Source organism: Ostrea edulis, chromosome 3, assembly GCF_947568905.1.
Source record: "Ostrea edulis chromosome 3, xbOstEdul1.1, whole genome shotgun sequence".
Taxonomy (NCBI): Eukaryota; Metazoa; Mollusca; class Bivalvia; order Ostreida; family Ostreidae; genus Ostrea; species Ostrea edulis.
This window is the reverse complement of record NC_079166.1, coordinates 5,019,894-5,029,923: the sequence shown is the minus strand read 5'-3', so window position 1 is coordinate 5,029,923 and position 10,030 is coordinate 5,019,894. Positions and strand designations below refer to the sequence as shown.

General features: G+C 35.1%; 1 long non-coding RNA gene across 1 annotated transcript in view; it reads left to right on the top strand.

Moving 5' to 3' along the window:
- The window catches only part of LOC125675248 (uncharacterized), a 19,185-nt gene extending 13,276 nt beyond the window's left edge, over positions 1 to 5,909 (top strand). Inside the window, exon 3 of the long non-coding RNA XR_007370404.2 lies at positions 3,364 to 5,909. This is a non-coding gene — a long non-coding RNA (uncharacterized LOC125675248). The remainder of the gene's footprint in view (positions 1 to 3,363) is intronic.
- Positions 5,910 to 10,030: the final 4,121 nt, after the last annotated feature.

The window sequence follows — 10,030 nt, the reverse complement described above, 5'->3', positions numbered from 1 at the left end:
AACATCCTGTTCTCTTGGCCAGATAAATTCCATGTAAATAAAAATGACCATAGATGAGCTCCGTCCACAACCAGTGATCCGTGAAGAAACCGTACGGTGTTGTTTTAGGGTCTTTACGGTTTATGTGCAATAGCATATACCAGAGGTGGTGTGAATCAATGTGAACTTTTAGTAAATTTTTAATCACAAAACTTGTCTCAAATTAATACCAAAACGTATGACATTTCAACACTTTACACGACCATTCCTCACCATAAATGAAAAACTAGACTTTTTGATATCATAAACAGCAACCGTTCAGCAAAAATGGAAAAAGAAGATATTCGTGTCTGGTGATCAGTCCTCCAAAAATTACTTTGTTATACGCCACTATGATTCCACGCTGTAATGAGCCCTTTTTGAATTTTGTCAGATTGAGCTAAGACTAACGATAAGTTGTAGAATAAACAATAACAAATTTATTAATTAAGTAAATGATATAAAAAATATGCACACTCACTCCTTTCACTCTCAACACAAATTTACATGAATAAGCAATTGACAATACAGATATCTGATACGTTGTAAACACAGTTGTCTTTTGAAAAGTCGGATAGTCCGTATCAGATGTAAAGCAAATGTACATTAAGTACAAAAGTAGTATAATTTAGAAAAAAGTTCCAAATATTCAATTTTCCTTTTCTGTAATATAATATTCTTTGGTTTTGTTTCTAAATTTCGGGTTACTTTAACTTTATAATGTAACTATTATGCACACTGTTCCGGTTTCCCGCCAACTTGCGATAAGCACGCCAAGAACGGAAAACAATCCACCACCATGCAAGCCTTGCACGAGCCATCGTCAACTCCGGACAATACACCAGGGTTCCGATGCCTCCCAAGTATCGGGTTATTCTCTACGAAGCTACACCACGCCCTTCCATATTGTAACACAATATCCGCATCGATCTCCGTATATCTGAATCCCGCAACTCTCTGCCTGCCTTCGGGTTTTCTAAACACCCATGCATGCACTGAAATTAATTTCATAAACACTACCAACTTGCAACTAAACAGGAAACCAAGAACTTACAAATAACAAGACCTTGCTACACTAATTATAATACTCACGAATTATCAGAATACAAATAAAACACGTTTATCGGCTAGGAAAAAGATGTGCCCTCCAAACAAACTCCTATTTCAGTAGTTATTTCTTCAAATGTCCTACATAAAATATGACAGGAAAATAACCATCCCCTGAACTTCTAGCACCTGTCAATGTGGATCCCGGCTGATGTCGTTACTGTGCCCTATCTAACTTACAGGCAGCCAAACCCGTCTCTTTTATACTAGCAACTAAAATGACTCACACCCGACTCACTCTTACGATAACCCATTCGCATCAAAATCAAAACAAACGAACAGTAACAAAACGATAAATCGGCAAAACGGAATCAACTTCATTACAGACGCACAAAGTATTTTGAAGCTGAAATTTAAAAAAAAATATACTGGAGTTCCTCATTGACAATATCTTTGTTGTTTTTGGTGAACAGATTTTCCACGTATATATTGGAATTCCCATAGGCACGAGTTGTGCTCTTTTGATAGCTCTCCTTTTTATATTTTACGAGGCAGAATTTATTTTAAAGCTTCTTCGTGAAAAGAAAAACTATTTTGGTGTTGCCATGAAATCGACATTTGAATGCAAGGTGAAGATAGCGAACAGTGATCAATCTCATAACTCCTACAAGCAATACATAATAGATAGCTGGGCAAACACGGACCCCTGGACACACCAGAGGTGGGACCCGGTGCCTAGGAGGAGTAAGCATCCCCTGTTGACCGGTCACACCCGCCGTGATCCCCTTTTCCTGATCAGGTAAACGGAGTTATCCGCAGTCAAAATCAGTGTGCCAAGAACGGCTTAACAATCGGTATGAAACACGTCAGACAGTGTTTGACCCAATGCGAGGTTGTATTGACGAACTAGATCGTTATAACGACCATAGAATTTGCGAAATGTTGACTTCAATCGAGACTGTTGAAATCTCTGTACCATCAACTTGTTTGTCAGTAGCTTACCTTGATTTAAAAACTGACAATACCCAGAACAAGCTCTTGCATATCGAATCAGTTGAGATATATAAACACCATATGCAGGTGATAATGGAATATTGCTACATAAATGTGGGAAGTTGACGATGGAGAAGCTGAAATCGTCCCGTTTGTCATACAGTTGAGTTGTCAGTTTGCCGTTAATGTCTACTTTCAATAAAATATCTAAGTATGAAGCAGAAGTGGACGACTCTGTGGTGTCGTTTATTTCGAGCTCACAGGGATATACCAAATCGACATATGAATGAAAGCTATCATTGTTAATAGACAGAAGGTCACAGAGAGAGATTTTTTCTTCTCACGTAGAAGGTTTTGAATAAATTCTGCTTCATATGAATATAAAAACAGGTCAGCTAACAAAGGAGCACAATTCGTGCCCATGGGAATTCCAATAGACTGTTGGAAGACCTGATCACCAAAGACCACGAAGATATTGTCAATGAGGAACTCTAGCATATTTTTTATTTCAACTTCAGAGTACTTGTGCGTGGAATCAGAGTGGTGTTTAACAAAGTAAGTTTTTGAATGACTGATCACTAGATATGAATATATAGACGACGTTTTATCTATCAAAAGTAGCTATTTTCATTCATATGTCGATTTCATATACCCCTGGGAACTTGAAATAAGATACCACAGAGTCTTCCACTTCTGCTTCGTACTAAGATATTTTATTGACGGCAAATCAACAACTCAACTTGATAAAAAAAAATGGGATGATTCCAGCTTCTCCATCGTTAACTTCTGTAGCAATAATCCATTATCACATACGTAGGGTGTTTATACCTCTCAACTGATACACAAGAGCTTGTTCTGCGTATGATCAGTTTTTAAATTGAGAATGGCTACTGACAAACACGTTGATGTTACAAGGGTTTCAACAATTTTGTGTAAAGTCAGCATTTCGCAAATTCTATGGTCGTTATAACGATTTTGACTACGGATTACTTCGTCTACCTGATCAATATAGAGGGCTCACGGGGGTGGGACTGGTCAACAGGGGATGCTTATTCCTGCTATGCACCTGATCTCAACTCTAGTATGTCCAGAGGTCCGTATTTCCGCAACTTTCTATTTTGTATTGCTTATAGGAGATTTGTCACTGTCTGTTATCTTCACCTTTCTTTCAACTGCAAATGAAAGGAATTTAAAAGTTAACCCTTGTACTATTCTTAATTTTATCAAATATATATATTCATGTAAATAAGACGATTGGAATTATTCATGATGATAATTATATGTACGGGTGTTGTTTTTTTACAGAGATACGACAGATTTACATCATCGAAAACTTTCTATCGAATGCAGTGTATATACAATTGTTATGGAGCTGGGGAGGATATGCGAAACATGGCTGTGATCCTTGGATTCCTCATTTTGCTTTCAATTTTCTTTCATTTGATCTTATGGTTGATTAATAACGACATTAGTAACTGTTCTATTGTTTTTACATTTTTTGTTGCCGTGTTAGACATGTGCAACCAATTGTGCTTAGATGTCAAGGTTTTGCGTTCAAAAAGGGTAAACCTAACATGGTTTCATGTAATGAAAGTTGTAATCCAAAGTTACAAGACCTTGGAATTCTCCACAAAAATTAAAGATGTATGGGGTATATATGAAAACCAAAAGCTTAGACCAAATTTATGTGTAGAATTGTCATCTTACTTGGCGAGACTTGTATGTTTCGGAACATTTTTCATATGTGTCATAGGTGCCGGGAGAAAATTGTTTTAAATGCTGTTGAGCTTTCCAAATTAACATTTTCGTGATAACTTCGGATAAATATTTTGCCAGTATATTATGCATTTGCATCTGCACATCCACGTCCATTTTTTAAGATAATTGAATGGCATATTAGATAATATATTTCATGTGTAAAAGAGATGCATATGAATAACACACGAGTTTGAAACGATGTATGAGATTGATCACTGTTCGTTATCTTCACCTTGCATTGCAAATAAAAATAAAAACCAGAACTCAAAATTCAATTCTCGTAATGGAACATACTTGGATGTCTTAAGAGCAGTTTATTTCAAAAAGTAAACATTTCGAAAATATTGTAACATAAACTAAATTTTCACAGTAACCGTTCACAAATTTCAAATAATTTACATGTTTATAGATATAGCACACTGATTTTGACTACGGATAACTCCGTTTACTTGATCGGGATATAGGGCTCACGGCGGGCGTGACCGGTCGACAGGGGATGCTTACTCGTCCTAGGCACCTGATCCAACCTCTGGTGTGTCCAGGGGTCCGTGTTTGTCCAACTATCTAGTTTGTATTGATTTTAGGAGTTATGAGATTGATCACTGTTGGTTATCTTCACCTTTCATAAGGAATTCATCGACTATATTCAAAGACGAAAACAAAACATTCATAAAGCGCACCTTTTCAATATAATACAGCGAAATGTCATTGAGGGGGTAGCATTTTGGGCACACCAGAAACGCAATGCATATCACAATTAGTACGCCCAAATGTATTTTATTCAGCTTCATTTTCAATTCAAAGAGCAATCGTAATTTACCCCATATTCAGTTTCAATTAGCTTCGTATTTTTTTGTTGGTAGTTTTTTTTTTATTGTTTTTTGTTGTTCTGTTTTTCAATTGTGTGTTCTTTTGTTTATCTACACATTTATGTATTTTCAGAGATATTTTTAAAAGTCTGGGCCGATTTTTACTAAAGGTCAAAACGTAGCCGTAAACCTACACGTAAACGTAACTTTCGATCTTTAGTGTGTTTTACTAAAAAGGTTTAGAAATTACCAGAAAAATACAGATGCTTTAATACTGGTATATATCTACACGTAACGTTTAGGATTGCACGAAAAGATCAAATGAATTGATAACTGAGAGGGAATTATAAGATATACGAGATCAAAAATGTGGTCTTGATGAAATAACTATTAATTGTGACAAGATGCTTATCACTGTTCTATCTTCAAAGTGTTCCAAAACAGGAAGTAGATCCAACTATGAAAATAGAAGAAGTAATACAGAAAAAAATATCTATGGAAAGAAGTTGGACTCGAACTTTACCCCAAAGACATATCCTGATTGAGATTATTAATTTCGATAGATTTTCTCACACGTATATATAACATATATTTCAAACATGCATGCTCTGTTCTACGGGGAAAATGAAGAAAAATGAGATTTATCACTGTTTGTTATCCTCACCTTCCACGATATCGAATATAGTAAATTTATAATAAATAAAATCGGATTTATATCTATTGTAGAGCACTTGATTCTCATCGAAAAACACAAATATCTGTCTATGATGAATTGTTATTTATATTGATCTTAAACCATTGAAACAAAGTATAAATTGGTCTACCGCACGACAAGAGAAAACAATACATTTTATTCCAATATTACCATGATTTAGGTACCTACAGTTTGTAAAGAACAGCAAGTGTAATAATTGCAAATGTACAAGTCATATATATACTCTCCTATTTCTCAAAAACATATGAAAGAATTCTAGTCGTAAGGTACGTCAAAACTCACGATCAATTACGGGCGCACTACGCCCTTTGGTAAAGCGGAGTATCCAGACCCTAAAATCATTCTAAAGCCTACGTTAAAGTCTGTGTCTACAACAAATTTTACGACCTTTAATAAAACTCGGTCCTGTACAATGCTGAGGCAATCATTTTTGAATCTTGAATTCTAAATGTACATTTTTGCTTTCATATAGATTTCAATTTTCAAAACAGTAAATTATTTACAAACTTTGACTACCAATAATTAGCATTGTGTGTGTAAATAACAAATAATAAACTACTTCGCAAGGACTGTTTTTATTTATCTAAAAAAAATAAATGTATGCATAAGAATACGTTTACTACTACTATTCAGTGGAAAACCGAACAAAGAAATTTAGCCGTCGATGATGTAGTTCTTTTGAAGGACCATACAGAGGTTCGCAACAGTTGGCCGATGGAATGTGTGACAAAGGTGTTCCCAAGCAGCGATGGAAGAGTTCGTAAAGTTGAAGTGATGGTGTACCGTGAGGGACATCATTCGTTCTTTGTGAGACCTGTGAATGAACTTGTGGTTCTTGTATCCGAGGAGTGATGTGTTCTATGACTGTCGAATACTGTTTGATTCAATGAACTCTATTCATATTCTCAGATAAATAAACGTTACGCATTTGTGTATATATGTTCCTTAATAGTGATGTTAAATAACATCAGGCGGGGAGTGTTAAATAGTGCCCCACACTATGGTAATTTTGTAATTTTCCATTCTTATCTGTTCAGGGGTTATTGTTCCTGTCAATTATTGCAAAGTTTTATTTAGAGTTATATCCCTTTAGCGTACATTGCAGCTATCTTGTGTTTTTCACATCTCTGTATAATCTGTGGTCTACTACAATGTAAGTAGCTATGCATTATATTTGTGTATTTGTAGAATTGTTTTTTATAATATTTAAATGTTGTTCCCATCGTTTGTTTCATTGAGATATTTTATATAACTTTAAATTTAACAGACATTTCTACGGCACGTGTCTTGGGTAGATATTGTAGTCCCTATGAGCTTGAAAAAATTATATTAGGCTTTGTGCAGTTAATTTATAGTATTGTTTGCAATCTATGTGAATTATGTATGTAGTTAATGACATATTTCCTGCAATTTTGTTGATAAGTACTTATATAAAGTAAGCCCCTATTTGTCAGAAAAAGTTATGGAAAGCACTTGGTGTCATTATGTATTTTTCTTGAATTTTTCTAATGTATGGTCTGCCATTATAGATATTTATTCCAAAATGTAATTTCATTCTTTGTACTTTTACAGCCTTTTACCACACACATATATACTTCTACACATCTACTCATCCTCATCTTCATGTATTATGGAATACATCACTTGGAGAAATAAATGTTCAGAATTTGCATTGGACTAACTGTGTACTTAGTGATTGGTTATACTACTGCCTCCGGGGCAGAACACTACGACCAACAAACGTGGGCAATATTCATTTCCAAGCACTTCTGCTTTCGGCTATATAGTGTAAAGATGCATTGAATTGAATTGAACGTTAAAAATGTTATAGAGGGATATCAGCAATGCATAGATATGCAGACTTTTGAGTGATTGTACACTATGTTTCATTCATAATGAACTGTCCTTTCAGATTTAAACACATTTGATATTCCAGTCAATGGGACGAATGAATTTGAATACCCGTACCTTTACTGCATTCCTAAATGTCACAAATATAGATACTCGCACATTGCTAAATCTTCCCGAAAATGTTAATAGCTATGGAGGAGATACTTCAAACGTATTTTGCCAAAGCATATGTTAGAAGTGGTGTAATTTAAATGTGGATTCTAAAATATTCCGAAGAACGTTTAGTAAAATTGAAATCACAAAACCATTTTCATTAACATGTATGACTTTTCAACACTTAATTAAAGACCATCAAAGAAAGTTGCTTCTTGAAAAAAGACGAAAAAAGGAATTATTCATATTTTGTGATCAATCATTGAAAACAAATCCGTTGTTAATCACCATTCTGCTTTTACGCACAGCTAATCTTAAGTTGATATTGAAAACATGCTGGGGTTTCTCATTGACAATATCCTCATAGACTTTGGTGATCAGGTCTTCCTACTGTCTGTTGGAATTCCCATGGGCACGCATTATGCTTCATTATCAACTGACATGTTTTGTTTTCTTATATGGCTGAAACTTCTACATGAGAAGAAAATCTAAGAGTAGGACAAACATGGACCCCTGGATATACTGGAGGTGGGATAGGTGCCTATGAGGAGTAAGCATCGCAAGTCCACCGGTCACATCCGATGGGGTGAACGAGGTAAACGTAGCTAAACATTCAGCAGTCTCGTTTTAAGTCAGCATTTCGCAAATTCCGTGGTCATTATAGCGATCATACATGTCATTAGGTTGAATGCTGTTTGACATGTTTCATACCGATTGTTAGGTCGTTCTTTATATACTGATTTTAACTACGAATTACTCCGTTTACCTAATCATTATATAGGGCTCATGATGGATGCAACCGGTCAACAGCGGATGATTATTCCTCCCAGGCACCTCATCCCAGCCCTTGTTTTTCCAGGGGTCCCTAGTTGTCCTAATCTGTCTTCTGTATTATTTATAGAAGTTATGAGGTCGATCAGTGTTCGGAATTGATAGGACGCGTAGCGATGTTCTTTAGTAAAATGTTGAAGATTTCTATTGATGTGCAGTTAACTATGCAGACACACAAGTTTAATAAATGTCAGTTAACCAACTAGTTACGGAATGCAAATTAATTGACCAAGGAAAATAATTCAACAAAATATCATGTTCTAATGAAAGATGGAGATAATGAACAATAATACAATGAAACTGGATTAAGACTGTCTTTTCTACCATAGGGATTACATCAATGATAGCAACTTTCTCTACAAATGACTATTCATACTTTAAGTATAGTAAAATTAAAATCACTACATTAGAAAGTAAACATATACATGTATCTCCAATCAAATGTGTCGCCAAGCTTACGAAATCAATGAATGATGACAGGTGATGATATCGAGCATTGTTCAATCTCATCAACCCTACATAACATAATACACAAACAATAAAGTATATACGTACAGCTGGACACATAAGAAGTGGAATCAGGTGCCTAGGAGGATTAAGCATTCCCTGTTGATGGGTCACACCCGTCGTGAGCTCTGTATCCTAATCAGTCACATTCTATTATTCTAAACACTAGCATCATACAGTTTGTAATGATAATGGATAATTGATTTTTATAATTTATATTATATATTTTGCTGTGGAAGATCTACAATTATGTTCATAACGAGACGCTAGAAATCTTATGGAATTCTCTTATACTTCTCCGTGCTTCTCTCCAGTTGATATGTTTAAACTTTTATTAAAAGGCACATCGCATATTTCTAAACTTTTATTAAGGCCAAATTAAAAAAAAAACATGTTGATTTCCCCTCGCCCGATCGAGTCTTAGAATTTCCACCAACCCAACAAAAGATTTTATCCCATCATTTTTGTGAAGTTTTTTTTTTATTTTTGGCAAACTTCATGGTCGTTCTGGTACCCATCAGTATCTCATAATGACTGGAAGTTTCTATATTTTCGTTGGTTTCTATTTAAAATAAAGAAACTTTACTAATGACTTGCTAAACATGAATAAATATCGTCTGCAGAAGCTAGAAGACAGGAGATTTCCGGTTCTCGATGTGTTAACGTTGGTAATTGCTAAAAATGACCATCAGAGCAGAACCTTATGCAAGAACCGACTCTACGAGTTTGACGAGGAGGGAACATGAAATGATGTGGACGGAGTAGACTTCACTCTGTACGAAACCGACACTTATACAGCATGTGTTTCTTTCAAATTTATGGAAACTACAATGTTCACAACTGATATAAAGGAACCCATTTTGATCGGACTTTGAAAATTGTAACATTTACTATCAACATTGACAATAATGTTGGTTTGATGAGCCCTGCCGGTAGCAGGACAAAACACTTGATGTAAATATACAGTATTTGCAATAATGATGAATTCTTGTAATGGAAAAAACAATCGAAAAAAAAGGATAAAGCATCAAATTTAACAGGGAAATTGTAACAAAATTATTTCTCAAAGAGGGGATTGATTCCTTCAAGATAAAGGAAACCTTCTCCCATCTCCTCTTTACTCTTTCTTTTCTCAACCACAGTCCTGGATTAAGGGGTTGTGGAAACGCTTAAAAAATGGGGGACCTCTGCTCAATCTTTTTTCACAGCCAAATTTCTTTCTTAAATTTTGAGATGTGAAAACAAAATGCCAGTCTGATTAAAATCAACTTTCAATCAATTTTATTTGCTATGTAGTGTAGTTAAAAGAGACAGTTTGAGACTTCAGTTAATCCGACTGACAGTATTC